General features: G+C 56.4%; 1 long non-coding RNA gene across 1 annotated transcript; it reads right to left on the bottom strand.

Moving 5' to 3' along the window:
• Nucleotides 1–15201: 15201 nt before the first annotated feature.
• Nucleotides 15202–17802, bottom strand: LOC131493693 (uncharacterized). The gene is made up of 2 exons (XR_009252800.1): nt 17016–17802; nt 15202–16452 (listed from the first exon to the last, which is right to left on the bottom strand). It is a non-coding gene; the product is annotated as an uncharacterized LOC131493693 (long non-coding RNA).
• Between the last annotated feature and the right edge of the window lie 1835 nt (nt 17803–19637).

Below are 19637 nucleotides of genomic sequence, written 5' to 3'. Positions count from 1 at the left end.
CTTCTGCAGGTGCCGCCCAGAAAGGCAGACCAGCGGACCACAATGCGGGCCGAGCCCCTGGGCGTTGCCCAGCTCTGGGGAAGAGGTCCAGCCCAGGCGTCGCAGCTGAGGGGCTTTGGTGCCTTGAGCCACCAACGGGAGCCGCTCATCTGCCTCCAGGGACCCCATGGCCGGACCCACGGGCTGGTGGGAGCAGAGCCAGCACTGGCCAGCTGGCCTCTGACCCTCAGGCCACTGCACCTGCTCTCCTCTTGGATGGAAGCTTCTATCAGGAGGCTCTAGGGAGGGTGGTGAGCACTTAGTGAGGCCCCGGGAGCAGAGGCCAAGAAACGCCCTGGCAGCACGCTCACTTTACGGGAAGCTGGGAAACCTGGCAGATGTCTCCCCTGCAGAGGTTAGCTTTGTGTTTCCAGAAATCACTCACTCCTTCATTTGTCAAACTTCTGCACAGGCTGTGCTCTGTGCCCTGTGCTGACAAACAGTGATGAGGTAAACAGCCTAAGGCCCCTGCCCTCAAGGGCTCTGTGACCCAGTGCAAGAGAATCCCGCAAACCCCAAGTGGCAGCTCGTCACGCAGGAGGGTGGCTGGGGGTCCTTGGGCCACCTGGGGAACCGTGTCCTGTTGCGGGTCTCCAGACCGCTTCCTCGCCTGCCCTCCAGGCCAGTCTGCCTTTGGTGTAGCTGCGAGGCAGAAGAAAGGCTCCAACAAGCTCACCTACGGGCGTAGCCAATCGGCATCCAATTCATGGGACCCACCAGAGATGACACATCACGGCGATTCAGATGGATTCTGGAGCTCAGCATCCGGGGTCCTTGCAAAGGGTCTCTGCCAGGCGGTGACACACGGCCACTAGGAGGGGAGAGGAGCAAAGCGGGCTGGGAGCACCCTGAGCCCCGAGCCACCACCAAATGCAGGGAAAGGTTCGGGAGGAGTACCGCACCGACAGCAGCTGGGTGCCCACTGCCTTCACCCTGGCATCTGGCTCTGTCCCAAAACGGGGGACCGAGAGCCCCAGACCCTGCCACTGCACCAGGCTGTGTCCCCAGGTGTCCCCAAGCTTCAGAGATGGTCGACAACCTGTTTCTTTGAGAGCCCCCCCACTCCACCCTGTCTGTAACCCACCACCCACCACAAAGCAGGTGCTGCTCAATTACTATTAACCCGACGAATGAATGAATGAATGAATGAATGAATATTGCCCTTCTCCTAAACCAAGCTATCAAGTCAGTCTGTCAAGTCAAACAGATTTCCAAAATCGTTGTTTGAAAGCCATTGAGGTAGTGACTCTCAGGGAAGGACATATCACATGTGCCCTACACCTTCCTGGTCACAGAGAAGTTTGTCCGATGGAGAAGGGGTAGGTGTTCACTGCAGGCAGCAGGGGGGTGTGGGGACGAGGCAGGAGAGCAGCCCCGGTCCGAGAGGGGCATTAAGGAATTTTTACCCTAGCCCAGGAGAGATTTGGGGTCGGGAAGGGGACAGAGGGGGGGCAAGTGTGATGGAATGGTGTGACCACCCAGTGCCAGGTGCCCTCCACACCCCTCTCCCCAGGCCCGTGCTCCCAGGGGTCATTTCAAGTCAGCCAGATGTGCAATGTCCCACATTGGGGCGCAGTGTGGGTCTCTCAAGCCGTGGTGACAGTGATATCTGCTCTTGGAGTCACTGCCGTCAGACCCCGTGGGCAGGAGGCCAGCTCCTCCGCTGGCTGGTTCCCGGCGTCCAATGAATCTGCCCCACTGGCTGCCCTTCCCTGTAGAAGCCCTTAGAAGGCATCCAGCCTCCGCTTCTAACCCTTTTGAATGTAGACGCGGGTACCACGCTTCACGTACGGCCCCCCAGTGCAACAGGGCACAGGCATCGTATCCAGCACATTCCACTTCCAGAGCAAGACGAGCGCTCTAGACATCGTCTAGAAACCACTCCCAGTTTCGGGTTAGAGCACATCAGCGCCGGCCCAGGGACCCGCACGTGTTCCCTTGCACAGGTGGATTCAGTCAACCTTCACGTGGGCAGAGAGCGAGGCCGAGCTCATCCAGAGCTGAGCATCTTGGTCTGAAAGAAAGCAGCGTGATGCGGGAGAAAATATACAGCAGGTCAGACCTAACCGGTGAAGAAATTGCCCAGCGCTGCTTTTTCAGGGACCACCGTAGGGAGGGCAGAACATCATCCGGTCCAGGAACCGAACAAAACCCACAAAGCTGGGAGCTCTGTCTCTCCAGTCACCTGCCCTTGGGCAGACTCTCTACTGCTCATGAACGCAGTGACTCCTGCTGCTTAGACACAAAGGCTCAACTTGAAAACATAATCAGTGTCATAACTTATGGTCCTGGTGACACTGGGGATGGCCCTGGGCAGGGCCAGAAGTGGGTCAGGTACCCAAGTATTAATAGTATAGAATACTGTAAGAATTAATACTGCAGCATAAGCCAGAAAGAAGTTAGAGCAAGTTTGTGTGATTATTGATTGAAGATGAAAAAAAGGGGGGGGAAGGGGGATCACAGGAAATAAAATTTTGAAAACCTTTCAAATACTATCATCACAGAATCCTAGAAATAACTTTTTAAAAAAATTAATTAACTTTATGATCTGTCCTTTTTTTTTTTTTTTTTTTTTTGTAGCAGGAACACTTATCTCGAGATCTAGCCTCTTAAATTTTTCAGTGCACAACACTGTTGCTAACTGCAGACCCAGTACTGCACAGCAAATCCCTGGAACTCAAGAATCCTGCATAATTGAAACATTGTACCCATTGAGCAGCATCTCCCCACTGCCCTTTCCACCAAGTCCCAGGCAACCACCCTTCTCCTCTCTGCTTGTAGCTGTTTGATGACTTCAGCCTTTGTCCTCCTGTACCTGGCTTATTTCACTTAACATAATGTCCTCCAGGCCCATCCATGCTGTCACAAATGGATGGATTCCTTTTTTTTTTTAATGTTGAATAAATACTTCATCGTGTGTGTGTGTGTGGTTCTTCTTTATGCGTTTAGACTGTTGAACATTAGGCTCTTTCCACATCTTGGCTGAAGTGAAATATGCTGCAAACCCTATATTGATAGAGAGTCAATATCCAAAATATATAATAACTCCTCCCACTCAGTAACAAATGTACAAATAACCTGATTAAAAATTTTGCAAAGGAGTTAAACAGCTATTTATACAAAGAAGACATACAAATGGCCAACGGGTATATGAAAGGATGCTCAGGGTCACTAATCATCGGAGAAATGTAAGTCAGAACTACAGGGATTTACTGCCTCTGTTAGGATGGCCGTGATCAAGTCACCAAAATATGGGAAGCGTTGGCGAGGGTGTGGACCCGCTGGATCTCTTGTGCACCATCGGTGGGAATGTACATTGGTGTGACCACTATGGAAAACGTTATGGAGGCTCCTCCAAAGATTAAAAACAGAAATATCGGGGCGCCTGGGTGGCGCAGTCGGTTAAGCGTCCGACTTCAGCCAGGTCACGATCTCGCGGTCCGTGAGTTCGAGCCCCGCGTCAGGCTCTGGGCCGATGGCTCGGAGCCTGGAGCCTGTTTCCGATTCTGTGTCTCCCTCTCTCTCTGCCCCTCCCCCGTTCATGCTCTGTCTCTCTCTGTCCCAAAAATAAAAAAAATAAAAAAAATAAAAAAAAATAAAAAAAAAAACAGAAATATCATATGACCCAGCAATCCCAATTCTGGGTATGTTCCCAAAAGAATTGAAATTAGGATCTCAAAGTAGACATCTGTGATCCCATGTTCATTGCAAAGGTTAGAGCACGTTGAAGAGAAGAGCCCAGGTAGGCACAGACAAGGCGGTTTTCCTTCCTGACCCAACTTTCCCACCATCCGCCTGCACCTGGATGGTCCTTTGGGGAAATAGTCCCACCCCCATCCTCCCACCATTCTCAGTCTACATAGTATGGGTGGGAAAGACCCTTGGCTCCAGGTCTGAGTGCGTGACAAGCCCATCCAATGGAAGCATTCCTCTGGGCACAATGATCAACAAAGGGGGTGGCAGGAGACCCCACAGGAACCAGGAAGGGCCAGGCCCAGGGATGCCAATAAAATGTTTGGGAAAGTGGCCATCTCTTTCACCAGGGATGCCAGACTGGTAGAAGGTCCATTGCTGCTGGCCTATTGACCATCACGTGGGAATGAGTTCAGCAGACAGGAGAGCAGAGCAGGGACAGAGACCCAGAAAATGGTTATGCTAGCATAGATAAACACCTGGATCAAGCCGGGCCTGAGTTCCACCTGAGTTTTTCATTATTAAATAGCAACTAGATCCCATTTTCGTTTGAGTTGAGTTGAGCTGTCTATAATTGAATGAGCCCTGCCCAGTATAACCTTTATTCAGTCTTACCCTGCCCTGGTTCATCCTATGAAGGGCTGAATAAACACCCAGTTTGTGTAACTTCCTAGTACAGCAGTGTGAGAACAGTAGACCAGTGTAGGCCTAGGCCTGGGAGCAAATGGGCAAATCCATACCTAGAGCCCTCAGTTGTGCAGTGCCCCCTGGACACCCTGGGATTTCCTTGGGGCAAGAACCTACTGTCCACCCCAGCACTTTGTCTTGCCTGCTTTCCCTCAGTCTGTCCCCCTTGGGACCCAACACTCACCTTGATCTTGAGGTGGCCCTCAGTGGCCACAAGGTTGGGACTAACGATGCCTCCAGTTGTCAGGGTGTGCTGCCTTGTCTCAGAAGCGACTGGTTAGAACTGTTTGTGCAGCCCCACGAAGCGGCAAGGGGCCAGGTTGGTGGTGTTCCCTGTCTCCGGGCCGAAGGGGAAGACAGGACATGGTCAACACCGCTGATGATGGACCCCACGTCTGCCTGCTGAGTCACAGCGATACCAGTTCCTACTGCCCAACACACGGCCACGAACTCAGTTCTTAAGGTCAACAGCCCTTCCTTAAACTCACAAGTCTGCAGGTTAGCGAGCGGCTTAGGCTGGGCTCTGCTGGGCGGCTCTCCTGGTTTTTCCCTGGATTCTCGTGTTTCCGCAGATCGGCTGGGTGGCCGTGCTGCTCAGGGTCGGCTGGCTGTCAGCTGGGGTGATGGGGTGCCTGGGCTGCTTGCCTCGCATGCTCCGGCGGCTAGTCCGGGCTGGCCCTCGTCGTTGAAGACAGGGATCTGAGAGGGACAACGGAAGTGTGCAAGCCCCCCGAGGCCTGGGCTCAAATGCGGCACACAGCCCTATCTTTCGCCACTTGGTATTAATCAAAGCAAGTCTCAAGACCAGCCCAGATTCACAGACTCCCACCTGCCGATGGGGAGGGGATGCAAAGTCACACTGCAAAGTGCCTGCATGCAGGGAGGCCACTGATGGGAGCTACATTCCGAAAAATGGCCTTCCGTGATCAGGGTCCATGGGCCTCCCCGGACCGCTAACGCACAGCTTGGAGCCGTGGTGCGGTGAGAGTCCAGACCTGAGGCACGTGGGCTGTGACCACCATGGGGAGCGCCTGTGTGCTTCACTGACAGTTATTGTCACCTGCACTGTCCCCTCACCCCCGAGACCCCCTGGGTCACCATCGCTCCCCCCCAATGGTCTGCTTGAAACCAGCCCTCCTTCCTTCACCCCCTTGACCCAAGAAGACCCAAGACCTCTCCCCATGGGCTCCGAGCTGCTAGGGGTCATCCTTTTCGATATGTCACCTGTCCCTTTCAGAATGCCAAGGTCACTGATTTCAGCACTGACCCTAAAAGATAGAGGTGGCCTTAGGATTTCCCTTGTCCAATTGCCTTTTGCTGTGAGGAGGAAACTGCAGCCTTAAGGAAAAAGCTGACCCACCCAAGGGTATGTGGCTGTCTAGACCTGGGTCTCTGGTCTTCTGACCCACTGCTGCTTCCTCACCCCTGCTGGGCTGAGAGAGCTGATCTGCCATCCCCCTGACATCGAGGACATGGTTTCCCCGGCTGGCCCTACGGCTCAGTGCCCTGGCCACGCTCTGCTGGGGTTCACCCTTCATTCCTGCACCAACCTTGGTTCATTCTGCTGATGCTGGAGGCTCACCTCTGCAGGCTCCGCCCCACTCAGACTGGCAGGCTGGAGGTGAGCCATGAACGGAGGCTCATCAGCCTGGCATGAGGTGATCAGGACACAGCCTAGAGGCCTTCTGTCTCTGCACAGCCAGATCTCTGCCAGGGTTGGTTCAGGCTCAAGCCATGGAGGCCAAGAGATTGTGGGGAGGAAGGCGTCTCAGGAGGGTGTGGGGTCCCTCCAACCAAAAATCCTGCTTCCTGCAACCCTAGTATTATCTCCAGCTTCCCCGCATCTCTAATGCTGAGTGGAACCTCAGGCATCTGGGCATCTGTGACCCTGAGCGGTGCCCCTGGGCATCTGCAACACTGAGTGATGCCCCCAGCCTCCCGGGAATCAGTGACTCTGAGTGGTGCCCTCAGCCTCCTGGGCTTCTGTGACCCTGAGCGATGCCCCCAGCCTCCTGGGAATCAGTGACCCTGAGTGATGCCCCCAGCCTCCTGGGCCTCTGTGACCCTGAGCGATGCCCCCAGCCTCCTGGGAATCAGTGACCCTGAGCGATGCCCCCAGCCTCCTGGGCCTCTGTGACACTGAGTGGTGCCCCCAGCATCTGGGGCACTTGTAACATTGTTGTGTACCCACAGGCTTCTGTCTCGGCCTTCCCACTGGACAGAGCTCACTGACAAGGGAAACCACGTGAATTCACCTCTGCAGGGTCAGTGCCTGGCGTGATGCCCGCTTCATGAAAGGTGCACAACGAATGCACAACGCTTGATAAATGGGCCCTGATCAGAGAGGCGGCATCATGTGTCCTGGGTCCCAATGTTTTTTGCCCAGCTTTCCACCATCACCTGCAGCACAGAAGCTTGGGGGTCACATCAGAGTTCCCATGTCTGGCTCCATTCCTGAGAGTTTCTATATGCAGTTTCACAGACACTGCCCAAACTGAGGAGTCAAATCTGTAGGGGCCGGACCCCAGAATCTGTAGTTTGGAAACACTTCCCGGGGAGGTGGTTCTCAGGCAGGACCCCAGACCAGCCTTTGGGAAGCCTGAGAACAGGTACTGAGTTCTCCTGGGGCCTGGCCAACAGCTCCAGCTCAGACAAGATGGGTCTGGGCTCAGGTCAGGGTGGAGTCAGATGTGCTCTGGGTCACTGGGTCCCAGCTCTGCCCAATAGGCTCCAGAGTCGGCACTGAATTACAGACAGAAAACAGATACTTACACCTTTAGCCGGGAGAGTCCTAAGGGCAGCGACAAGGTCACGTTCTCCAGCTGGCGTTAAAAATCCCGGCAGCGAGAGGTAGAGGACCACTGCCTACCTTGGCTGTCACCATCACAAGAAGTTGACGTTGGCCCGTCTTTGAGCACAGATGGGTTTGCAAAGTACCTTCACTCACAAAGAACTCTGTCTCTGACAGGGGCTTGGCCAGGGGGGGATGTACAGGAGACAAGGGCGTGGTCTGGAATCAAGGCTCCACGGTTTGCCAGCCGTGTGACACAGGCACCCTTGTTCCTCTGTGAAATAGGCTTGCGGCCTGGGCTGAAGCATGCAGAGTCTCCTTGAGCCCCTGGGACACAGCAGGCGCTTAATAATGTCCTCCAAACAGCTCTCGCTACAAAGCATTTACTTACTTACTTACTAGCCTACTTATTGACTAGTGTGATAAGAACACGTAACGTGGGGTCTACCCTCAGACCAGTTTTGAAGTGCACAAACCACTCTGTTAGCTACATGCCAACACAAGGTTGTCCGGCAGATTCCAGAACGGCTCATCTGGCAGAACTGAAACTTTGTGCCTGTTGGACAGGGTCACCCTCATTTCCCACCCGAGTCGCTGGGACTCAGCGCAATGTCTTTCGGGTTCCTCCGCCTTGTCGCAGATGACAGACTTTCCTTCATTTGAGGGCTGAATAACATCCCCTGTGTGTACACGTCCCTCCCTCTTTGTCCATTCATTTGTCAGCGGATGCTCAGGCTACCTCTGTGTCTCAGCTTGCGCGCTGCAGGGAGTGTAGGGGTGCAGATTCCTCCTCCGGATGCTGATTTCAGTTCATTCCAAACAAGATCACGTTCTCGTGGACAATTGTTGGAACAGCTCTGTGTGCAAGCCAGGGCACGTGGGTGCGTGTGTGTGTGTGTGTATGTGTGTGCATGGGCACCTGGACACACCCTGCAGCCAGCAGCCCAGCACATCCTCGGAGGCAGACACTCAGGTTTCGGTTCACTGACCAGAGTGAAACCATCCAGGATAAGGAAACGGATGCCAGTCGTTCAGGCACGTGACCCACCTTATCAGACGGAGGCCAGGCGCTCTCATGGCCCGGGAGCCAGCTCTGTCTGTGCCTGCGTCCCTGCACACCTCTGGCCGCTCCCTTGGCCCGAGTCCCTCTCTCTCCCCTTGGTGCTCACCCGCTGCCCCTCTCCATGGTGACAGGCTCACTGGGAAAAGGGCAAGCCCCCCTTTTGTCCTCTCCCTCCTGCACTTCTAGCTGGCACAGTGAGCTCTCGTCACCGCCAACCGCCCGACAAATCTCTCCCTACATGCCAGCCTGGCTCTGAGCTCACCCTCTAGCCCTGTCTTCCTTCAAAGCCACCAGCACAGGCTCTGAGGATGATCCCGGCTAAGAAGACAGATCTGGCAGGGCTTTGCAGGAGAGACGGGGAGGGTTCTGGGTGTCCGGGCTTGACAGGAGCTCTGGAAAATGTGTTTCTGACCCCTGAGCATCAGCTGGGGTGCGTGGCCAGCCCAGGTCTGCCCCTCCTGCATCCTCCCAGGCTTGGGGCCTCCCCGGATGCTGCACAGTGTGGACGTATCACGGGCGACAGGTTGCTAACTGGCTACGAAGAGGGGCTTGGGTGTTTGGGCGTCAGGGAGAACGTTTACATCTTCATCACGTGTGTCCAGCAGGAGCCGAGTCCCTTGATCTGGTGGCCAAGTGGACCCCAAGTTCTGACTGACATTGCCTTTCCTCTCTGGCTGGTTTCTGGCCCACGTGAAAGCTCCGTATTTGTCCTGTCCGAGTGGACTGCAAGGTGACTGGCAGACCCAGACTCCTTCTGTCTTGTGGCTCCACCCCTAAGGATGCACTGCCCTCAGCCTGGGAGAACTGGGGTGGGGGGGCACACCAGCCCAGAAAGGGCAAGGCCTCCGTGCAGGTTCGACTGGACAGGACCAGCCCCACGGCCACCGCGAGGCTGCAAGTCACCGTGCGGAATGTGTCTTCGGAGGAGACGGCTCCACCCCAGGGTCAGTTCAGCAGTGGGGACTGGGGGAGGCACGCTCTCGGGGTCTCTGCATAGCAAGCTACCTGCATATCCGCTTGGGACACTGGGCAGGGATGGGACACGGGACCCTCACCCCACGAACCACACACCCCACGGAGCTCCCCGACAGGGGCACAGCCCAGCACCGGAGGACCCGTGAGGACAAGGATCCCCCAGGAGCGAGCAGCGTTTGCAGACTTTGCGGGGATCCTCCCCCGCCCCTGCTCCCCCTGCACAGCACGGAAGGCTGGACATGCCACCCTTCGAAGGTCTTCCTGACTTGCACCACTGACCTCTGCAGAAGCAAGGCCCTCGGTCCCCTGACCCAAGTGGGAGACAGGACACAGGTCCAGGAAGTGCCCACTCACCCCGACGCAGCTTCTCCTTCCTCCCTTCATCAGGGCCTCGTCTTCCTCGGCTTCCTCGTCACCTGTGCCCTTCTCTGTTTTCTGGCCACCCCCTCCCCTCACACATTTCCCCTAAATATCAAGTACCAGATGGAAAACCTCGAGACAGCGTCCCTGCCCAGCAATCTTGTCTCTGCCGGCTGCTGCTTCCCTGGCTGGTGGGGGACTGGGGGGGGGGGGCGGGTCTCAGGCTCCCCCCCTGCTCGGAGCAGATGCCTGCTTGTTTTCCCGGCAGAAAATTCTGGCTGGAACAGGAGTGAGAAGCACGTGCTCAAAATAAGAGCGTCGGCGGTGGGGGGTTGGGGCGGGGGAGGAAGAGGCTGGCATTCATGCCCTTCTTGTATTCGCCAGGGTGTCTTTTCCATTACTTGAGCAATAATTGTGCATCAAACTTTCCAAAAGACAGAGAAGTAGGTCACAGCATGGAAGCAAATATTAACTATCACCCCGCCGTTAACATTTTGATGGATTTCAGCGCACCTCAGGCTCGGCTTTAGCTTACCTGAAGTCACAACGTTGGCAGAATTGTGTAACGTTTGCTGCGTCATGTGGTGCCGTAGGCACGTGACGGGCAGATGCCTCCTCTCTGGCCGCTGTCTTTCGCATGGTCGCCTGGGGTTCCCTGCGGTGGGCTCTGTGGCTCGGGCACATCGAGAAGCCTCCAGAGAAGCCTCCGGTGGGAAGGTCTGGACACAGGGGACCAAGGCTGGGGTGTCTCATGCAGCAGCCAAGGGGGAACGGTCCGAGAGGCGGGTGCCTTGTGGGGGCTCACGGGGAAGGCCCCGCTAACCTCACATGTGCCACCTGCCCCCATTTCTGCCAGGAGCTACTGCCAGGGGCAACGTCTCCTCTCACCCCTGGGACGCGGACGTGTGGGGTCCCCTGGATGAGATGAGCCCCCACTGAGGATTGTCGCCCCATCGCTGAACCCAGCTGCTCACAGAGGAGGCCCCGTGGAAAGTGGGGAAGGGCGCTCGGCAGTGACGGGGGAGCGAAAGCCGACCCGTGGTGATTCTCATTCTCCCCTTTTCTGTTTAACTCCCTCTGTCTGCTTCTCTGTCCACCCCAGACGTAAGCTCCACGAGAGCAAGAATTCTGTTCCTCCCGTTCACTGCCAGGCTCCCAAGACCTCACATAGCACCCTCTGCCCAGGAAGCATTTATGAAAAAGGAAGAATAAAGCTATGTGCTTTCCCTCAGGAAACAGCCAGCGCAAGCCACGTTGTTGGGTCCCAAACATAAGAGATGGAGAAGCGTTTCGGGCTTTCCTTCCTGGAGTAAGCCTGATGGCCCGAGGGTTGACAGAATGACTTTACCACGGTGATGGCTGAATCACGTCCCTCAAAAATTCACATGTTGGAGGCCTGGGCCCCAGAACCTCAGAATGTGTGACCTTATTTGGAAATAGTGCCATTGCAGAAACACCCCGTTTAGATGAGGTCACTAGGGTGGGCCCCGACCCAATGTGATTAGTGTCTTTATAAAAAGAGGAAATTTGGGGGAGCACCTGGGTGGCTCAGTCAGTTAAGCATCAGACTCCTGATTTCAGCTCAGGTCATAATCTCACAGTTCGAGTCGGGCTGTATCCTGACAGAGCGGAGCCTGCTTGGGATTCTCTCTCTCTCTCTCTCTCTCTCTCTCTCTCTCTCTCTCAAAGTAAATAAACCTAAAAAAAAAAAAAAAAAAGGAAATTTGGGCACAGACATGCAGAGGCAGGGAGAACGCCATGTGAAAATAAAGCAGAGATGGGGTGATCTCCAGCCACCCACCAGGTGTGGGACAGAATCTTCCCCAGAAGGAATCAACACTGCAGACACCCTCATCTCAGACTGTGAGCGGTACCTTCTGTTGGCCGGGCCCCCAGGCTGTGACACTTCGTAAGGCAGACCCAGGAGGCTAGCAGAATCCCATTGGTCCCCAACACACAGAAGAGTCAGACTCAAGCAGACAGTGGCCCCCATAGGGCCAGGGGCCCCTCCGCTCCGGGCCCACAGACAGAACCAGCCCATGTGTCCCACCAGGGCCCGGAGGAGGCCCGGGTCCCTTGCTGTCGATGATGCAGCCCTCTCCCCCACCCTCTGCCTCCTCCAGAAACTGTCGGCTCGTGCACTGCTCTAAAGTAAGGTGAGCCCAGGGTAGGGGCTTGGCCACTGCAGGGAGGCAACGTTTGTCCAGGGGTCCTGCCTGGGCATTCGTGCCAGGGCCCCGGACATTTCCATTGGTCCACATTATCTCTGTTGTACAGACACGGGCAGCCTCCCGAGCCTCGGACACAAGCTGCTGGCTCCTGTGACCTTGCCCACCTTCCACACAAACGGCCTCAGCTGCTCCCGCCCGCCGCATCCCTGGCACATACGAGGCTGCTGCCTCACGGATGCGGGCTTCATCCTTGCTGGATGTGAGCATCTCGCTCCGCTGGGGCTTCTCTCCAGGGCAAAGCCTCGTTCCAAACCACAGTGTCACGTTTCTAAATGGGGGCTCGGGGAGGTCGGGGTGGGAAGAAATGGGGGCCCTCAGCGCCGTGAGGCTTGGACACAGCATGAAGCAGGGGTTCCCCAGCTGGAGGGCTGGGCGGGGCAGCCACGGCCGGAGGCTGTGAATCAACACTGTGAATCTCCAAGAGGGTTGGACAGAGTCCTGCTCAGAGACGACAGTCTGGACAGGATGACCGAGTGTCACTGGAGGTCCCGAGCCCCTGGCCATTAATCCCTCCGTGTGAAACCAGCTTCCCACATGGGCCAAAGATCAGGAAATACGAATGAGTTTAACCACGAGCAGCGCTAAAACTGTGCCAAGTGGACACAGAGCGCTGCTAACACGGCTGACCGCAACGCTGACGTTGTTGGTGGCCTGAGTGCCACCAGGTGCGGACCCTCCTGGCTTCCTGCAGTGTCCACTCTCCTCGCCCCGCCCCCCACCTCTATCTGCCCTGCAATCCCCCCTTCTCCAACTCCACCATTGGACCCGGGCAACAGCATGATGACTCCAACCATGACAGTAATAACTATATTCAGTTCATCAACGAATCTCAGCTCCCGGCCTGGTTAATGCAGGGCTCCCCGTGAGCCCAGGGATGTGGCAGTGGACGGCAGCTGACATTGCAGTAACGGAAGTCACAGTCACAGCGGCTGGCACTTAGGGACCTTTCACCAGGCGCTGGGCATCGTCTTTGTAAGTACCGAACGTGCATTAGCTCTGTTAACCTCCATAGGTGGCCGTGAGAGCTGACAGAAAGGTTAGGACATCTGTCCAAGGTCGTGTGCCGCAGGGCCAGCTAGGGCCAGCTGCCACCACGGGTAATGTTCAGAGGAGGGGTCACATCTTTCTCCCGGTGGCCTGTCCCGGGTGTTCAGAGAGGTACCTTGGGCGCATTACGGGGTAACCGGCAGCCGTCACTCTGGCCACAGTTTGGCTCCAGGGCCCGGGGGCCGCACAGCCCCTCGCAAGGGAGGACGGCAGGCAGCCCAGGAGCAGGGCAAGCCCTGAGGCCAGGCTGCAGACCCAGAGGAAGCTGGCGTCCGGGCCGCACCAGAAACACGCTCTCCCTCTGCATCTCCACGCTTCCTCTGAGGGGCGTATACAGACATCGGGTTGGTAAACCTGAGAAATCTCTAGAAAGCATCTAACTAATGCATTTCTCCCAAGAAGAATGCTTTACTAATTGCTGTTCAAGCAACAGAAAAGTTGAGAAGGCTTTTACTGCTGGTGCTGCAGGGACAGATAGAGACCCACACGGCCGCCTCTCCCGGGCCCTGGCTCTCTCGTGCGCGTCAACCTACTGACATCCATTAACATTCTCCCGGCTAGAAAAAAATGTATTTTATTCCAGCACTCTCCGTAGGCAGGAAGCTGGGCATTGAATTACGAAGCTTGAGTAATTGCGCACAGTCATTGTGATGGAAAATGGCAAAATCGCAATGAGTCACAGGGTGGTGGGGAGGCAACTGTTTAGTGACGATAATTCTGTAAGGATAATTTCATTAATGGAAGCGGGAGACAGAGTCCGTGGCAGGGAATACGGCGCACGTATATATAAATACCCACGGACACACGTCTGGCGTTTCAAATCGGCCGTAGGTGAGTGGGTATGTGTGTGTCTGCCTTTTTAATGAATGCCCGAGTGCTGGATGGCAAAGCGCCATTCAGAAGTGATTTGTGATCATCACACGGGGGAGAAATCCTGCAGGTGAAAGGAGACGGGAACAAGAATGTTTCAAGCGTGGATGTAAAAAAGCTTCTGTTTGATTTGGGGCCACAAAGGATTCAAGAGACACAAAGGCTTCGACACACCTAACTGCTTCCACCAAAGGTGGAGACGCCCTCTGGAATTCGGCACTTGAAGCACGCCAGGCACGAATCCACGCGCCCAGGAACGGTCGTGGCCACGTGACACTGGGCCCAGGAGAATCCCAAATACGGCTCCGAGCTGCCCGGGGTCCCCCCGCGAAGGGCGAGGCCCTCAGCTTCTGGACCAGAGTAGGCTTCCGCTTTGCAAAATGAACAGGGCCGGGCGCTTTGAAGGAAGCTGGGTGCTCTGCGCTGCCCCCTCCAGGATGGAGAGTCTGAGTGGATGTTTCAGACCACACCCTTGTGCACGTCTCTTCCGCCTCCCCCACAGCTGTGCCCACCTTCCCAACTCCATGGATGGTGCGGACGTCATGAGGCCTCCATACAAACCCGAAAGGAGGGGGTTCCGAGAGCTTCCGGGTTGGGGAGACAGAACACTCCCATGCGCCACCAAGCAGGGACCCACCGTCCACACGGACACAATCCTCTTTGGTCAGGACTTTGCCCCCAATGTCCCTTCGTCGGTCTGTTCGTTCCTATCCTTTAATAGCCTCTGTCATAAACCAGCAATCTAGCAAGTGAACTGGTTTTCTGAGTCCTTCGAGTTGTTCTAGCAAAGGAGGACGGCGTGGGGCTTCTGATTTATGGCCAGTGGGTCAGAAGCTCAGGCAAGCGACAGCCTGGCCCAGGGACGGGTCCCTGTGTGGGGTCTGCCACTGTCTCCAGGGACACGGTGCCCGGGTTGAGTTGAGCTGTAGGAGCCCCAGCTGGTGTCTGAGAACTGCTTGGTGGTGTGGCCCCGCCCACACTGGAGCACACTGGAACGGGTGGCCATCCCAGCCCCCGCACACCCCCTCCCCTTCCCGACAAGCCCCAGCCCCCGTACACCCCCTCCCCTTCCCGACAAGCGGGGCTGTTTCCCCGCATTCCTGCTGGGCTGCTGGGCTCCTCACAGAGATAGCAGGAAAAGCAAAACTTTTCGGGGGGTGGGGGGGAATGGAAGAGAATAAAAACAGATTAACAATTTGCAAATTATCCTAAGGAAAAATGTCCTATTAAGAAAAAAATGATGGGCACATGTGATTGAAAGCAGTGGGGCTGGAGAGACAACGGCATCTCTCTCACTCGAAACTGCAGTATTGTCCCGTCCCAAACTAATAGGCTCTGTTCCCTGACAATACACTGAAGATATCGTTTATTAAGCCCATTATGCTGCCGGCCGCAGTCAGTCACATCTCAAACATTGCCACATTTATGAAAGACAGTTACAGTCATTTGCAAGATAATTACCATTTTAATCTCAAACCAGCCTGTAGGAGCAAATTGCTTTATAAGTAACCAGGTTCCCAGTGTGTCATAATAGAATGCTGTACAGGCTCCGAAACAACCAGTCGTGTTTAGCACTTGTCCACAGGGTGGAGGAGTGTGCTGCCTGGTGGGCCCGGGAGAGACGGGGCGGCCCCCCTGCTCTGCGCCCGAGGGCCGACGTGGGGAGCGTCAGCCTCCGTCTGCCAGACCCATCACTCTCGTTAACTGAGACGGAGGAGGAGGAGGAGGAGGAGGAGGAGGAGGAGGAGGAGGGAGAGAGAGAAACAGAGAGACAGAGGAAGGAAAAGAGACAGACGGACAGACAAAAAAGGCAGAGGGAGAGAGGACAAGAGAGAAAGCAAAAGAGAGAGAGCAAAGCTGTCATTGACACAGAGTCGGGGCAGGGGAGGAGTGGAGGGAGGCAGGGAGGCAGGGAGCAGGTGGGCTGGCCTGGAAAGGGGATCGGGGGTAGGAAAGGGCTGCCTCCAGAAGCTGCGAGATCCCCGGGAATGCAGCAGGGACCCTGGCAGCCAAATAGGTGGTCAAGTCTGCAAGTTCAGCTTCCCGAGCAGGACGGCCTCTGATCACGGGAAAACCTGACTCATACTGATACGTTCAGTCCGTGGTTTGAGGCGCTAGTTTGAGCAAGGGGGAAACGATCTTGAACCAGAGAGGAGGAAGGCAGGAGCCACGAGGGGCACGTGGGAACCGCGTGCGATTCTGGGGAGCAGCTGACGTCAGGCCAGACGGTGACTACCTCGGTGGGTGCTGGGGGACACCTCCCTGAACGGGCACCTGCTGCGTGGTAGGCTCAGGGATTCATGCAGAACTGAGTCCCCGTGGCTGGTCACGCCAGGCTGTAAAGACAGGAGCTGGCCTCCTGTCACCTCCTGGTCGGGAGCCAAATGAAATTGCCGTAGTCCACCTCCTCAGCCTTTAGGTGAACTCCCTCTGAAATGTTCCCACAAAATAAGCATCCCACCTTGGTCCCCTTCACCTGATGGTGTCTGAATTAACTGAATGCAAATACAGAGACGAGCCTGGGAAGGAAGGAGGAAGAGCCAGCCAGGGAAGGAGAGGAGGAGCCAGTGAGGTAGAGAACGTTCTAGAGAGGGCCAGCTGTGAGCCCCACACAGGAAGCTGGGACAGGAAAGCACACCATGGGCGTGTCTGCAGGGTGGACAGTGGAGTGGTTGGGGGGAGGTGGAAAGCCGAGGCTGCATATGAGACAGGCCAGTGAGAAGCCTGTCTGATGTTTCAGAGTCCTTTCTGTCGCAGGGGTGAGGAGTGGGCCCACCGGGTCAGAGCTGGAGTTGGTGACAGGAGGGGGCCAGCTCCAGGCCTCGCCCACGCCTCCACCCCTCCCTGGGACGGCAGACGGCCGCTCAGGTCAAGACGGAGAAAAGGGACCAGCTAACCCAGTCCCAACATGCCTGCAACCAGCTCTGATCCAAAATCTCTAGATGTGCCGGCTCCTCCCCCTGCCACGCCTGCTCTGGAAGCTTCCATTTCCCGTCATGGCACCAGTTCCTTCCCGTTCATACAAGCCGCGTTTCACCTTCTCCTGCCCCAGCTCCAGCTGTCTCAGAGCCCCCTCCCCCACGAATCTCCCCTTCCACCTCCAGAACATTCCATCTCTTGACTTCAGCTCCCAGCACGTACATGCTGACTGATATCAGTTAACCTGTTGCTGTGCAAAACTCGCCCCAAAACTTCGCTCAGAACAAGCATTCATTAGCTCATGCTTTTCCCAAATCTGAGGAAGCCTGGAGGAACTTACCTGGGCAGTTCTGGTTCGGGGCTCCCTCCTGCGGTCCCTGCCAGGCTCCATGGTCGGAAGCCCTAGTTGGGGCTTCAGTTTTGCTCCGAGTGACCTCTTGTCCTCCAGGGTCTCGCTCCTCCATGTGGTGCCTCTTCACGTGGCTGCTGGGCTCCAAGAGAGAGAAAGAAGCAGGAGGCAAGAGGCACCCAAGACAGAAGCACCGGGTTTTAGAACCAAGTTCCAGAAGGTTCTGCCAAGTGCCACTGTGCATGCAAACCAATTGTGCTGCACACAGGATGCGGGTACCGGGGGCGAGGCCCCGACTCTCAGGGTAGGGGTTCGTGAGTGGGGCCCCTCTCCTGCCCGAGCATGGCTCTGAAGCAGCAAAGGCATCCTCATTCTGAACTTGGTGCCCAGTCGGAGGTCATAGTTCAAGGGGGGGGGGGGGGGGTCCAGCGAACGCTGTTTGGAATACTGGGCAGAGTTTCGGGTCCGCGTGAGCAAACATCACCGGGGGTTTTCCGGGCCTGGGGCGCGTTTTCAACAATGTTGAGATGCTATCGCGGGGTGTTGGGGCACCAGTCCTTGCCCCTCCACCCACCCCACCCCCACCCGTCCTCCAAAGCACCGTGCAGACTCACGTAGGCAGCAGCGAGCAGAGATCTTGCTGACACGCTCAAGGTCACAGACTGTCCTCACACTGGAACATTGTTTACCCAGCACAAAGAAAGCAGGCGCGAAGATAATGCTGTGATAATTCAGTGATAATTCAGTGCCGTGACCCTTTTGCAAAGCTGCCGTCACTGGCTGTTCTGTGCCAAGGGAGACAAGGCTCGGGTCACCTGAGAAGCCCTCCTGCGCTTGCCTCTGCCCCCCACACGCCTGCAGCCCCCAGACCCACATTGCCCGCGCGGGCCGCGGCTATTGTCAGCCCGTCATTTGTAATACAAATAGGAAGGAGAATCGCCGAGGTGATATTGACACAATGCATTTCCCATCAGACAATTACAGGGGGACTTTTCATTCTGATTTTGAATTCAGTATGCAACTCGGAGATTACGTTTTCCACGCAGATCCTGACACCCCAGTGTCCCCGTCAGCAACGCGGCTCCTGAGTGAGCGCCACGGGGACTCCCCAGGAGAGCTTCTCGGCATTAACACAGCAACATGTCAAATACGAGCCCATCCAAACCGGCCGCAGCCCCTTTTGTGATCCCTTTGGACCAGCAGAGGGGGACTCCCAGAGTGGCTGGGATTCCACACAATGGCCAGTGCTTCCCGGGAGCTCATTAAAGAGTCTGGAGGAGAGGAAAATATTTTGAAAACAGAACAAAAAGTGGCTGTCGGGAAAAACTGGGCCTGCTCTAGCCCCAACCCCCCACCCACGGGCATCTTTGCAAACTGATGCGCGGGCATGAACTGTGGACGCCTCAGCCTTCCCAGCTACATGATGATGTCACTGTCATCTGCCTGGGAAGTCACCAAACCAGGTCACCCAGCCCACAGCCTGGTCCAGCCCTGGGCAGGAGCCCACCCACACCCACACCCAGGCCACACCAGCTCCCTGGGCGTCTCCACTTGTCCACCTTGCCCTTGTGAGGTCTCCTAACCCACCCGCACCGCCTGAGGTCCTGGTCCCCTGAGAGCAAGCCGCACCCCGTCCACCTCTGCCCTACCTCCACAATGTGCACAATGTGTACTCCACCGTTTCAACCCTGCCTCTGCTCTCTGGGCACATTGTCTGGATGTGGCTTCCTCCACTCAATTACCGGCAAGCGGCCCATGATCCCTGGGTGGGCCTGGGGGTCCGTGCAACTCTGATATTGGATGAAGCACTCTACATGTTGGTCTTCTCCGAGGAAAGGAAGTCAGAGCCACCAGGTTCCCAGGGAGCCAGGGGCCCCAGGAGGCAGAACCAAACCCACAGAGATCAGCCCAGCTCTCTCCGGCTCCCGCACTGGCTTCTGCCCTCGCTCGGATCCCTGCGTATATGAACTCAGGAACCGCCCTCTTGGCCCGCGGGCAGCTGACCAGGCACCCACACGCCCCGGGTGATCTGTGAGTACACACTGCAAGCCCTCAGCACGCGAGGTCTGATGGGTCACTCATTCGGTCAACGACTGTAAGCCCAGATGGGGGCCGGACAGCCTTGGTCTGCCACTTCTCCGGAACCAGAGTCCCTCCTCCAAAATGCCATGTGTCTGTCAGTCCGCCCACACCAGGATCCGAGCTAAAACCTGGCTCCCATTCATGGGATGAGCAGGAGGACAGGCAGGGCTGCGCAGGGCTTGGTCAAGCTGCTCACTGCTAGAAGGAAGGCAAGGAGCCCTGTTTCCCCAGAGGAGCCTTCCCTCTGTCTCCATCCCTAGCCAGGAGGGCTCAGCCGGGGCAGCCATGAGTCCTGCCACCATTCCTGGGGACAGACAGTCTCAGCAGCAGCCAGGGTTCAGCAGAACACTCCGATGACATGTCCTGTGCTGTAAGGGGTTGGCTCGTCAGCCCCGCGGTGCTGATACAATCTACAGGGAACTGATGCTGAGTGTTCCCACGACAACCCACCTCCAAATGCAGTTCTCTCACACCAACAAACAAGAAACCATCGCGGGGGAGCAGATGGCCTTTCCACCGTCTGCAGGGGCC

The sequence above is a fragment of the Neofelis nebulosa genome, chromosome 2 (genome assembly GCF_028018385.1).
Source record: "Neofelis nebulosa isolate mNeoNeb1 chromosome 2, mNeoNeb1.pri, whole genome shotgun sequence".
In the NCBI taxonomy this organism is placed as follows: Eukaryota; Metazoa; Chordata; class Mammalia; order Carnivora; family Felidae; genus Neofelis; species Neofelis nebulosa.
Note: the sequence above shows the minus strand (reverse complement) of the source record. Positions and strands in the feature narration are given on the sequence as shown.